Source organism: Lemur catta, chromosome 6 (genome assembly GCF_020740605.2).
Source record: "Lemur catta isolate mLemCat1 chromosome 6, mLemCat1.pri, whole genome shotgun sequence".
Lineage (NCBI taxonomy): Eukaryota > Metazoa > Chordata > Mammalia > Primates > Lemuridae > Lemur > Lemur catta.
Genome location: NC_059133.1, coordinates 108,657,163 through 108,671,657, shown reverse-complemented (window position 1 = coordinate 108,671,657; position 14,495 = coordinate 108,657,163). Strand labels below are relative to the sequence as shown.

General features: G+C 42.0%; 1 pseudogene; it reads right to left on the bottom strand.

Moving 5' to 3' along the window:
* Positions 1-14,495, bottom strand: part of LOC123640221 — a 40,224-nt pseudogene that overhangs the window by 13,886 nt on the left and 11,843 nt on the right.

Sequence of the window (14,495 nt, the reverse complement as noted above, 5' to 3'; positions counted from 1 at the left end):
AAGTCAAGAGCAAACGAATTTTTATTTTTCCCCTGAACTAGTCATCGACCCCTTCCCCCTGATAAGTAATTAGTCCATAAAACCACACACACACACACACACACACACACACGCATTATCCTTTTGCAGCAATTCATAGGCTGCCCCTCTGAAGAATTACGTTGGAGTTATTATAACACTTGCATTTTCCTAAAAGCCTTGACTATTCCTGACCCCCCCCCCTACATCCTGCCCCCAATAAAAGTGGGTTTTAGGCTTGCACTTGGGAGGGCCACCATCTCAGCCTTGGGTCTGGCATTTAGCATGCTTCCATATAGTGGGCATCACACCCAGCTCTAGTGATCATTTTAAAGAGCAGCTTGTTTCCTCAGGAAGCTTTTGTGGTTGACCAAGAGATACGTTACTGTTCGCAAACACCCACTTGCTTTGTGTGCTTCTTCAAACTAAAAAAAAAACAGTTCTTATAGTCTATAATTTCTCTTCACTTCTCTTTTTCATGATGATTCTTTGCAGGGACATAAATTCCCTAAAGCCTCCTTATCCATGTATGGCTGAAAGCTGTAGACATGAGTTATTTCTAAAATTACAGATAATGTCTTGTGCAAGCCCCCAAGGCTGGGACCCATGTTGCAGGCTAGATTTTGTTGTGACTCTCAGTAGGAAAGTGTCCTTACACAGGGACCTCTCATTCTGATCTCCCATGCTTGGGCTGGCCTGATACCTTATTGAGGCGTCTTATTTCACATTCTAAATGTTCCTTCTTCTTGTTTGCAAGAGCATTTTTTTCCTTCAAAAGCTTATTTTCTTTCTTCAATTCATGCAATTCTTCATTTAGGCTTTCCTTTTCCTTCTGAGGTAAAGAGCAAGAAAATAAAATCAAACTCAGTAAATGTCAAATGCGATATTGTAGAAAAAGTGATATATCAGCTGCTATGGTAGATTGAGAGGGTCACCCTTCTGAGATATAATAATAACATAACCTGCAAGATTTTCACTGAACATTCCATTTGACCAATATCCTTTGGGTGAAAGACAAGGTTAGGATTGAAGAAATCTTTCTTTTATCAAGAGTTAGTGGAGTAGCTTAGAAGTTTTGTGACCCTAGGAAAAAAATCAAGATCCCCAAGTCTTACTTTCAATAGTCAAATAAATGGGTCTGCAGAATAAACAAGTTCCCATATACTAAGTGATGGATAAGTGATTCAGAAAAGTAGCTGAAACTCCTAAAAAGAAAAAAACTGTCATTGCAACAAAATAATACTCTATCTGAAAGCTCAATCCTGCAACACTCTGTACTAGAGAGTGGGAGAAGACAATTTTTGGGCAAACAAGACCCTTCACTATAGGTAATTATTCAGAGCACTGCATTGTTGTGATTATTATTTTTAAAAGGTAGAAATCAACTAGTTCAATTGCCACCACTGTTCCATTTTTTAGATCTTTATCAAGAAGTCTAGTGTACTAAATGACTGAAGGTTAGCTGCTTAGACACTAACAGGCTCTGGATTCAGACAATGTCCCCTATCTCTTAATTTTAGATGCCAGATAGCAAATGTTTTGTCAAGCAAATTGGATTCTTAAGGAGATTGAGATTTTAACCAGGTAAAATAAATATTGCAGAATTTAGGCAACTCGAGATAAGAAAATAGCTAATACATGTGTTAAAGTACGTTATTTTAGTAATTGATCTTTCCCAACGCAACTATTAAATTTTAAAAATCCACTTTAGGTAATTCATTGTCATTAAAAATGCAAACATTTTTTATTTGCTTTTAGTTAAACAGCATGGCCTCTAGACTTAGAAAATGAACCAATCATTTTCTAATTTAAGAGAAAATTATTCTAACTAGAAAACGGTCCCAACTGCACAGGGAAACAATTAATTACAAAGATTCCCGGTCAGGGTGTGATTGGAAAAGGAGATGCCGGCTACCCGGCTGAAAGGGAGTCGCCACAATCCGTTTTCCCTCCTCACTGCGGCAAACACGTCCCACGAGCCAGAGCCCCCGGGCCAGCACATGCCACGCTGGTCTTAGGCCACCGCCACCGCCTCGCAGCGTCAGTGGCCAGACGCCACCGCGGAACAGCCACCCTTGCGTTTTCTCTTACTTGGAGGCCGCTAGTATTTAAGGCTTTCTCCTCCCCAGTTTCTACGCTATTCAGGAAGTCCAGTAATTGAAAGTAAAACCGGGGGACGGGGGGAGGGAAGGATCTATTTCAGGAGAAACTGCCGTCTCAATCCTCTCTACCCAGGTTGCGGCAGGGACTGCCGGAGGCTCAGCATCCGGGAACCGGGTTCGAGTCCCCCCTCCGCGCGGGTCACCCTCTGCAGCCTCGGCCTCCTCGTCGTTCCTGCAGCAAAAGTCACATTTCCCTCACAGGCGGGCTGAGAGCGCTAAAGGAGACGATGAGGCCGAAGTGCTTCGAAAAGTGTTGTTTTTTATGATTACAAACGCATTAGCTGTTTGTAAAGTCTCTGTAAGCTGTCTTGTACAAATACGAGGCATTGCTATATTATTATTAATGCCAGTAATAAAAATAATAACTATGAATAAAAGGAAAAGTAACTTTCGCCGAGCCCGAAGCGTCCCGGGGGCCGGCGCCCTCCCGGCGGGCCCGCGGCCATCCGCGCCTGCGCACGATGAGGGCCGAGCCCGGCGCTTCCCCTCCCCCGCCCGCCCTCCGCCCCCCCCCCCCCCCCCCCCCGCGCCAGCCGCCGTCGCCCTGACGGGGTTTCCACAGGAAGCCCCGCTCCGACCGTCCGGCGCCCGCCCACCTCCTCGCGCGGCGGGTTCCGGGCGGGGCCGCGCGGCCCGTCGCCGTCTCTCGGGCGCTGCTGCCGTCGCTCCCCATCCGGCGCGCCCAGCCGTCCTTCCGCGGCGTCCAGTTTCGTCCTCAGCTCCGCGACCTGGGGAGGCGTTCACAGACGGTCGCCGCCGAGCCCGCGCTCGCGGCGACGGACACGCCCCGCCCCCGCCGGGCGCGACTCGGCGACTGAGGGAGACAGTCCGCGGCGCACGCGCCTGTCCCCGCACGGCCTCGCGCTTCCCGCCTCCCCGGCTCAGCCCGCGGGGTCGACCGCTGGGGCCGCATCCCCAGGTTGGTCACGCTGCTCTCGGCTCTCCGGGCGGCCTGGCACGGTCTGGGAAAGCCAGCGGGCGTCGCGGCCGGTGGAACATGCCCGCACGGAGAGAGATGGGCGCGGCCTTTAATCCGACGCCCCGCAGGACGGACCGACGGCGGCCGGGGCCTCCCAGACGGCGCCGCCCCTGGGACGGGCGCGAACTCCCGCCCCGCGGATGCCACACCTTTCAATTGAGCACTGGTGGGCATCGTGCTGGGAAATAAAGGGACGAATGCTGCTGTTCCTCACGTGTGGTCGAGTTTCCTTTATATAGGGAAACTCGCTTTCCCTTTTGGAGGACAGAATGATTTTAAGTTATAAATTGCCTTTGACCTATGAAAGGAGATTTTGTCCAAAAAGTTCCTTCCTCACCAGAGCAAAAGCTCCTTGAGGGCAAATGTGCTTTAGAGGGAAGAGGGGGTGCCCCGTTTGTCCTCCCACTTTCACTGTCGCCACCGTTTGTTTCCATGGAGACCAGCTTTTGCTCTCTAATTGATTAATTAGAGCTAGACTTGCCTAGAACCGTGTGAACTTTAAACATTTCTCGCTGCACCTGTAACTTGGGCGCTGATGGCTGCAGGTATCGACAGCACAGCTGAGGCCGGACTCTCGATGGACCGTGATAAATGGGCGATAAATGGGCGTAAAAATCCCGAGATGCTGCTGGGGGCTATTTTTAGCACATTTCTGTAGCCCCCTCAAGATAATTCGCTGACGCTGATGGTTAATCGTCAATACCGAGAGGCCAACAACGTACTCAGCACCCCTCCCTCGCTTTTCAGCAGGCGGCTCCCGCCGGTGAGTCCTGATGCTCTTGGCTCCACCAGGGCGATTGGTTTCAAGAAAAGACCAAACAGAGGCGCTCACCTTTCTTTCATACAACTTTTTCATACTTCTAAATTGCTGATCCCATTGCTGGTTAACTTCCAGGAGCTGAAATGATTAAAATTTGATGAATCAAAAAAAGAATGCCCGCCTATCTGGAAATTTGGCTACAATGAAATCACTTTGTGACCTTACTGAGATTTTTTTGGAAACCATGAGTGAGGATGAGATTCCTTCCATCAAGTTTTGATTGGGCGAGGATAATTTAATTGGACACACTCTCACTCTCGTTAGAATCATCTTTTAGGAATTGATCCATGTATGAACAACTATTAAGTCTTAGATGTATCTTGACAAATCAGTTGAACAGTTTATCAGCAACTATTAACTTGTCTTAAGTATTTGAATTTTCATCTTCTTTGTTTAATCCAATCAGAATCTGTTAAAAGTCTATAAGAAATGATAGCTTTTGGTAAGATTTATTAATGTATGAAGCGTCTTCCTCCAAACCTTTCCATATTGGTCTATGTGTTTACACTGATCATTATAATGAAATATTTTTTCCAGTTCTTTTAAAGCAAAATTTATATTAACAAATCCTAGACTCCATTAACTGATAATCATTGGCTTGGAATAATGTGCTTTAAAAGATTAACACATGATTTGTGATATATGCCCAAATGGATATCACCTTTTTGAAGGTATAGATTTCAAGGAATAACAGTTTCATCCTAAGAAAATATTTAGAAAAATGTGAGGCAGCAAATAATTTAAGGATCTTAAAACTATCTGCTAATTAGAAGGTAGAAAGAACACTATGATCTGTGTTTTAGTATTTTTGTAGGGGAAGCTCACAGCTTCCTACATTAAGAGAAATTCCAGCACTTATCAATATGGAACAGACACTGAGAAGATAAGTCGCGTGACTAAAAAATAGCAAGGCCTTCTCCTAATTAAAGGACAAAATACCTAATCCAGAGTGGCAGTTACTAGATACATCTTACACTGGAAATAGATATGGTTATTTAGCATAAGACTATATAATATTATTATATAAATATACCTGATCTGCTGGCATTTTAGGGATTCACATTTCTATGCTATAACAACATTACTCTGCCATAGTTCAGTAATTTTCCAGATGGGCACAATATTCAATGCAGTATCAAAGAGGAATAGAAGGCACTACAGAAGAAATGAAAGATGTATTAATAATACATAGAATGGGTTAGAAAAGAAATTACAAAATTACAAGTCAACTGTACTTATGAAGCCTTTGACAGTTTGAGTTTCAAGGTGTGTCAAGCTGCAAGGCATAAAGGGTACAGGTGATAAGCTCACGTGGTCCATGTGAAAGAAAGATCTAAGTTTTCAGAAAATTAGTATTATAATTACCAGATTTATGTCTTTGTTATTTCTCATTCATCATTGCACAAACACTGAGAGACCAAGTACAAGATATGTGGGTGAATAAGAAAAAACCACTTGTTTTCAAAATGTGCAGACTAGTATCCTAGAGGTAAATACTGTGACCTGATAAAAATAAAAAGCACGAGGTGCTACACTATTTTATTTTGAGTGTTAATCTACGACACATGTGGTTTCAACTAATATTTCTAAATTACCTCTTTTCTCTGTTTTTCCAAGCACCTTATCTTTTGTTCAAGAGAATTTGTCAAGTTCGTTCTTCTTGATGATTGAGCACACTGAGGACAAAGAAAAAAGGAAGATTGAAACAAAAGTCTACAAAATAAGCAGGAGAAATACTGTCCTTCACAAACCTCATGCATTTGGCCAACTCTCATGTCATGATTTATAAAAATACCTGATTCTAGCAGTAAAAATCCTCACACTCTAAGTCCTTCATAGTAACTTGTTGATGAATCAGCTTCATATTATATTTTAAACTCCTTTATATGGATTAGTTACCCAAATGATTCTCTAATAAATTATAAGTGTATCTATATACTGCAATGGGCAAGCCAGAGATTAGAATTTAAAATTTCATGAATTTGGATTTCAATCTTTTCCAAAAAAAAAATGACAATTCAGAGTATGATGGCTTATAGAAATCATGTAAGTTTCATGGGTACATTTTAGGCATTTACATAGTATACATTTCTAAGAAGTCATTTTTATAGTTGTGCCCATGAACATGTATGTGAGTGAGATTCTGAAGAGTAGCCCTAGCAAAAGTCAGAGGAGTGATAGGACCATCAAGAATAAAGAACACATACAGCTAAAATGTGGCAAGTTGATTCCAGAACTAAATAAGTTAATTACTTTGATTGCAAATGTGGTGGTTCACACTTGTAATCCTAGCACTAGCCTGGGCAACATTGCGAGACCCTGTGTCAAAAAAAATAAAAAATAAAAACTATAGCAGTGCATAGTGGCACACGCCTGTAGTCCCAGCTATTCTGAAGGCTAAGGCAGGAGCATTGCTTGAGGTGGGAGTCCGAGGTTACAGTGAACTATGATTAGGCCACTGCACTCTAGCCTGGGTGACAGAGGGAGACTCTGTCTCTAAAAAAACAAAAAACAAACAAAAGAAAAAAAACACCCAAAACCAAACCAAACCAAACCAAAAATACTTTAATGACCATGACACAAGTATGTTATAGAGGTGGGCATAGATTATCTGGTACCTTGTAACTTTAGTCAGCTCCTTGAGTAAAGCCACTAGATTACAAATTTAGATTGATTATAAATTATTGGCATAATGAAAAATTTAACCACCTTTCTTTTTAGACGTATTTTTTTCAGAAGGGGGAGTATTCATTTAAAGAAAGCTCAAAAGCTCCGGAAACCACCATCTGCCTAACTTGCCACCAGCAACCTCGCTCACAGCAACCTCAAACTCCTGGGCCCAAGCGATCCTCCTGCCTCAGCCTCCCGAGTAGCTGGGACTACAGGCATGCGCCACCATGCCCGGCTAATTTTTTCTACATATATTTTTAGTTGTCCAGCTAATTTCTTTCTATTTTTTTAGTAGAGACGGGGGTCTCACTCTTGCTCAGGCTGGTCTCGAACTCCTGAACCTGAGCCATCCTCCCTCCTCGGCCTCCCAGAGTGCTGGGATTACAGACGTGAGCCACCGCACCCAGCCAGTGTTTTTTTTTTTTTTTTTTAACCTTCATAACTAATTTTCTCTGGAAGAAAAGTGTAAAATATTTGACCCTTGATTTTTATTTTATAAACAAGGATCACTGAAAAGCTAGTTACTAAATCTGCAAGAGAATCTATTTGTAACTGTAGGAGTACTAATTTCTGAAATTCAGAAGTATGCACAGGTATAAGTGGGAGAGGAAAGAGGGAGGGAAGGTAGATGGCACAGTGAATCGGAATGGCCCGTAAGCCGTGAATGTGTCACTAGGAGTTTCACTGGCGATTAAGCAACATTTTACTCTGGTTCATATGTCTCAGGTGTGTATTAAAATGAAGTGAAATAAATCAAACACAAAGGTTTGTGGTCACTTTTCATTTGTATTTACTTTGCTTTCCAGTTGCTAGTGAAGGTATCTAATAAAGATTTTTAGTCACTGGTTCTAGTAAGCATCTGCTTACAGAGCAATTATTCCCTGTAAATAATTCCCTATGGTTACTCCTTGTGAAGTATAATCTGTGTTCAAAGTAGCTGGGCATTCCTTTCTCTACCATAACAGCCGTACCAACTTCTAGTATATTTAAGGTCTGACACTACTACATTAAATACCTAAATGAACAAAAGAGTTCCACCTGGTTTCCCATTATACCTTGATTATCTCAAAAAAAAAAAAAACTTTAAGAAAGCACTTTACTTCATTCATTATTAGCAAGTATCTATTGCAATAACTGAAGAAGAATACTGATATCAGTTGTAAATATGTAAAAATTTTACTATAGATACTCTATTGCTATAATATGTTCTATCTCTAACCAGACCAATATTCTTTTTACATTTTATATTGAACTAAATTCCTATAAATCAAGAGCAAAATATGGAACCCATGGAGTTGGGAGGCCAAAAGTAATTTTGACAGATTTAATCCTCTCATTTTGTAAAAGAAGAAATGTAGCCCAGAGAGGGTAAAAGCAATGCACCAGTTACCCAGATACTTTTTCTGTGTTAAATAACATTGATTAAAAATATAGAGCACATCTTAGCTAAAAAAAAAGCAAACTAGCTGTTTCTACTCCTATTAATCAATGCACAATTAACTGCTAGGAATGCTACCAATGCCAGGTGTGCTCAATTCATCCCCTAGAAATGTGTTCTTACCTCTGCATGCTCCATAGAACTTTCCGCAGCACTCATTCTAGAAGTTTCCTGTACAAGATGTGCCATGGAAGCTGTTTTTCCTGGAGTCTTGGAAAGCAGTGGGAAAAAAAGGGGAAAAAAAGTCTCTTATGGTATCTTTTAGGGTGAGAGCAAATATACAAAATTTAAAAAACATACTCCGCAGTTAACTCATGATAGAAGATAACAGTGATAGTTTTTCATTAAAAATAAACAGAAGTAACTCTGGATATGAGTTACACAAAATAAGATTATAAGCACAGTAGCTGTGATTTTAACTTTTCTTCTCTTCCAAATGGGGATTTCCCAGGATGTCTCAAATGGGCAGGCTCTGACTAAGACCTGTGGCAGATCAGCCTTGCTCTGGTATGTAAATCATCATTCTTCCTTTACTGGCAGTTTCTCCCACTGGAGAGAGGAAGTTCACCACCGCAGAAAGCCTGGGCAATCCAAGTCTTTCCTCAGTAGTCGAACTGCTATAAATTCATTGTGCTTCCCAGAGCAGTTAGGTAACTGTTGACTGTTTGACAGCTCGGTTACTTGTTTCCCTAATGGCAAAGTTTTCTGGCAATGCCTTCTAAATGTGAGTTTAGATTTGTCGAACTTAATGAGTCATCCATAATTCTGTAAGTGCTACCAGTTCTTATGCACCTAAAAGAGAAAATAATTTATTGCAAAAAAAAAAGGGCATTGTTTGCTAATCTCATCTTCTTTATTGGCAGAAAGGTTAAACTTGGCTTTCAAGTTTAAGACTATCTTTGGGCTGGGCATGGCAGCTCATGCCTGTAATCCTAGCACTCTGGGAGGCCAAGGCAGGCGGATCCTTTGAGCTCAGGAGTTCGAGACCAGCCTGAGCAAGAGCAACACCCCATCTCTACTAAAAAAATAGAAAGAAATTATCTGGCCAACTAAAATATATATAGAAAAAAAAAATTAGCCGGGCATGGTGGCACATGCCTGTAGTCCCAGCTGCTCGGGAGGCTGAGGCAGGAGAATCACTCGAGGTCAGGAGTTTGAGGTTGCCGTGAGCTAGGATGACGCCACAGCACTGTAGCCCGGGCAACAGAGCGAGACTCTGTCTCAAAAAACAAACAAACAAACAAACAAAAAAACAATTCTGTGTTTCTATGTTCCTGTCTTCACCGTGGCATCCACAGAACCTCGGCCACAGGCTGCCTGGCCCACGCCAGGTGCTCAACACATTTTGCTGAATGAACACATGGATGACTAGCTGAATACCCAGGCACCCAATTTATAGACTTTTGGCTAGTGTGCCTGTGTGTTTACTTCCTGCTGGTTTCTTGGTCTGTTTTGGGGATACACTTGAGCCAAGAAGGAATGACGTGGCCTTAAGGCAGTATTCAAAACTATAGGTGGGAATCAAATTGCTCATTCAGAGTTCTAAAAGTTACAGCTCACACAGGGTCTGACTTTAGGGGATGGAAGCAGAAATTTCCTGGAGATTGACACTTTATCAACACTAAAACTGCTCATTAGAGAAGGAAAAACAACCCGGCCCAAACCTTTGAATTGCAAGAACTAGTGTTTTCAAAATAATTTTTTTAAAAATTTAAAAGTTAATTCCTTTTGTTAATTCCTTTTGAGCGAGAGTCTGTCTAAAAAACAAAAAAAAAGGGTGGGGTGAAGGGAGAAGAGTACTGCCTGAATGTCACTCAGTCCTCATGAGGAGACTAAGCCCTACCCCCCTACTTGTAGGGACTCATCCATCACCTGTCGAACTGCCCAGATTGAATCTCAAACAGCAGAGCCAGCTTCAGCCTTCCAGGAAAGGTGCGTCTTGCAGAGAATTTCCCAATTTCCCCTTACCGGCGGGATGCACAGCTGTGATGGGGCCTAGTGACACGTCCAGGTAGAGAGGTCCTGAGACAACTCACCCCCCAGAGTGGTGTGGAAGTAGAGCCAGACATTTCCTGTGTTCCTGGGAAAGGATGCAGAAGTGGCTAACTGAGGTTGAGTGGATTTGAGGAAGGCTCGACGTCAAATTGAACACAAAGTACATGGACCCAAGGTCAGGAGATGTGCTGGAAGCTTAAGTGGCTGCTACCGAGGAGAGAGACCGATGAAAAGACCACCAGGGTAGATTACATCTGTGCCAATGGCAGTGTCACAGGGTACGTTATTGAAACCCTGACGCCTCCACACTGAAGTTGCCAGAAAAGTACAGGACATCTAGATAAATTTGAATTTCTTATAGACAACAATTTTTTTTTTGTAGACATATGTCCCATGCAATATTCTGTTGTTTATTCATTGCCTACAATGAGCGTGAATTACTTTAGAAAGAACTAAAGATACTTTTAAACAGAAGTATAAATTATTTCATTTTTTTAATGCCAGCCACGCTGTCAATCTACTCATTAGATTTTTTTGTAATAATCACTAAAGATGGTTTCTACTCAGGAGGACCATGGAGTCTGAGTTCCTGTTGTTAATTTAGGATGCATTTCTAGAAAGTGGTTCACAAAGTTCCTAGCGTGAGCTTACCCTTGCATTTTATTTGCTTCTTTGAAGCACCATAGACATCCAGCTCCTCAAACAGGAGGAAGTCCAAAGTCAAACAACTCCTTTAATCAGTACAACCTGTTTTCTTTTCTTAAAACAAAACAAAACAGAAACAGAAACAGCAACTACACAAAAACAGCGTTTGGGCTGATTTTAGTAACCCAATTTGAATGGGTTTACTCAAACTGGGTTACTTCCTCCCGAGGAAAGAGTTGTCACTGTGTTCAACATTCTTTCTAATAGCGTGATCTCTTCCTCGTTCTCCTGTGGTCACAGCTGCCGGAGCACTTTCAGCTGGAAGGTGCCGTGTGCTGAAGGAGCTCTTTAGTGACAGGAAGTGACTGGGTGCGAGAAGGTTTATAGGGCTCCACTTCGGGCGACAAGGAAGTACGAGACTGACTGTAAATGATTTGGGGACTGTCCCCACAGATTCTTCTCGGTGAGTAAACTATGGAAGGGCACATTGAGACGCAGCGGAAGGAAGGCATTCTCTCTCTTACCTTTGCAGAACAGGAACTTCTGCGACTCGGCCCGGCCTCCGTGGTGACCCGCTTTGCACCAGAAGCATTTCTCTCAATCAGAGCCCGGATCTGGCTGTCCAGCTCCAGGCTTTCACACCTGCCCAGGGGGACACAGGAAAGTCACATTTTACAAAGGTGATCACAAATCATGCAAGGGTGGAGCGAGCTCGTGAATGACACGGAGGTGTTATTTGTGTCGGATACCTCTCTAGAAGCTCCCAGACTCTGACCTTCTTTTGTTTTCATTAGTTCGTGACATAAAAGCCCTTCGAAAGAGTATTAGAGCTCGATTTTCCCTTACTTGCACACTTACGCAAAGTGGGAAAGGAGGACGCAGACAAGTTTAGAGATTTCCATAGTATAACAATGACAAGAACTGAGCACCCACAGTGAGCCAGGTACTTTAATACATTTTTCTTATTCAATGAGTACAACAACCCACTGAAGTAGTCACTGTCCTTGCATTTTACTTACTAACTTAGGTGAGGTCAACTGTGAAATGTTGGCAAGCCAAGATCAAACTCAGATCTGTAGAATTCTATAGCCCGTGTTAACCATTTTTGTTGTGTATCTTCAATTAACCTGGGAGCAAATCCCTAAGCAATTACTTGCTGCCAAATGGAAATATTATATTATAGCCGAAGAGTATCTGGCAGCTACCTTAAGGAGAAGCTAGCCCAGTGGCTTCATGTAGCTGAGAACCAGAGTGAACTGCTCACTGTCACTTAACCGTTCACTGATAACACCGAGATTTAAACCAGATCTTCTCCTCCAATCAGATTTTTCTTTCCCTTTTTATCATGTTGGCATGACGGAGGAATTTTCTCATTAAAAACACAACTCACGGGAAAAATGCATTAATTGTGTCATTTTTTTATATACTCTGAATATAGCACTAAGACCTGAGGTTTGCAGTGGAATAGAGAAAGAGAAACACCCTACCAAACTTTTAAACACAAACAGAACCAGTCCTATATAATCCTTGCGTTAGTTCTAACATTATCCTCGCCCTGGGATGTGTTCCCTGAATCTGCCCGGCTGATTCAGCGAGAACTGTGACTGCAGTGGCCTGTGCTCTGGGCTCTGGCCTGAGCTCATCCTTATTTTTCAGCGAGAAGACTTGGGGGTCAGTGGGGCTAAGTGCCTGCTCCACCGTCACTCGTGATGGGCAGGGTGACGGTCACACTGAAGCCCGAGACTTTTCACTCTGTCCCTGGGCTCGCAGTGATGCTGGGAACCATAAATTCAGCAGGACCGTGGAGGGCTCTTTCACTTCCAAATAATTCATTTTAGATTTTCCATTTTGACAGGCCTTTCTGTTTAAAGAAAACAACCTGTTGGTGGCTCCAGCTGCAATGCAGGCGGCTTGTAAAGGCGATGTTAGGAGAAGCTTGAGAGAGAAGACATGAGGGTCGGGAATCCACTCTTGCCCCTCCTTTCTGGAACTCCCCGGTTTTTAAAGTGGTGAGTTCTTGACCAGTTCCATGGTTAGGATTCAGGGGGTCCGTGAATCATCCTTAATGAAGCTAAATAAAAAATGTTATGTGCTTATTGTCTCTTTCTGAGGACAAGGTCTATAGTTTTTATCACGTTCTTGTCCTGCTTATAAGTTGGAACACACGGATCCAACTTTAGTTACTGTCATGAGGACTCCTTTAAAATCAAATCTCACTGTGGCTTTTTTTTTTTTGGTGTAAGAGCACACTTTAATCTTTCTTTCTTTCTTCCTTTCTTCCTTCTTTCTTTCTTTCTCTTCCTTTTCTTTTCTTTTCTTTCTTTTTCTTTCTTTGTTCCTTTCTTTTCTCTCTTTCTCTTTCTTTTTTCCATGGAGGAACTATAAAAATTCAGAAATAGATCTTTTAATCAAACACAGTTACTAAAATCTTCATTTGAGGGGCCCTTCTTACTAAATTGCAAGTGAACAGGGAATTATAGAAGCCATACCATTGGGCTAAGAGCTCGAGCTGAGAGTGACATTCGGTAAATCCCTGTTTGGCAAGTGGCTTATTCATGACTTATTTTGAACTTATATAGACACAAACCTCCTTTGGTGCAATCCCTCCTTCCTGCCCTTCACTCACAGAATAAATCAACACAGAAAGTAAATAGGAACGATATTAATATAAATTATATTTTACCAACAGGGTAGTTGGTTAAGCCAATTTGACACTGAAAATTTTTTTCAAAAAAAAGTTTCCCTACATGATCCACGACTGTGAGCTGTTTTTCCCTAGACTAACACTGGGAAGTGACAATCTGCCCTGTCACCCCAGTGAGCAAGCAGAGAGGACAGGGGAAGACACATGAATGATTTGCAGGTATATTTGGAGCCCTCGTACGTTTATTACTTGTTCAAAAGCATCTGTACTTACAGGAGTCTCTAAAAAATTACCTAAAGGATGCAGCGTCTTTGAATGCCTTTATCAGGCTCATCCAGGGTTTGTTTATTTAAATTTTATTAGATGATTAGAGCCTAGGCATTGTTAACTTGTAGAATTCTGTCGGGGAGAAAAGATAACCTCAAAGGTTATGGTTTACTGCTGTGTAGGGCAGGTTTGTATCTAATCTAACCATCTTATTCTGACATTCCTTTACTGAATTGCCCCTAAGCACCCAGCTCTTCAAATGCTCCTTGAATGAGCCTTCTTATCTTTCTGGATACCTCATTAATGAATGAGTTCAATAAAATCTTAGACATATCTTCATTTTATGTTTGCATGAGGGTCATGTTTTCAACTTTTTGCAAACTGTTATGTTAAACACTTTAGACACTTAGAAGTACTTTAAGTGTTCGATTAGTACTTTAAGTTTGCTCCTGGCTATTTGGGGAGAAACAAATTACTTGATAAAGAAATTACTCTGTGTACGTGGGTTTTAGGTGATTAAGTTCAGGTATCTGAATTATTTTAGTAATTGCAAATATTGACAGATGTGGCTTAAAAAGGTAGTAGAAGAGAAAAAGTTTGCTCAGAGAATTTTTAAACTAGCATTGTCCTTGGGCAAGAATGAATATTTCTAAAGTTTTACCCAAAGGTATGTGGTTTCATAATTTAAATAAATGTCTCAAAATTGTATTTTGCATGTCTGAAATGAAAGCTCAGAGAATGGGGGAATATTTCTTACAAACACGGACTCTGTCATTGCCCTCAAGGTGCATTCTTGGCTGGATCCCTGTGTATTTCCTCTTTGCTTTGTTGATGTGCTGGGTCGCTGTACTGATGCT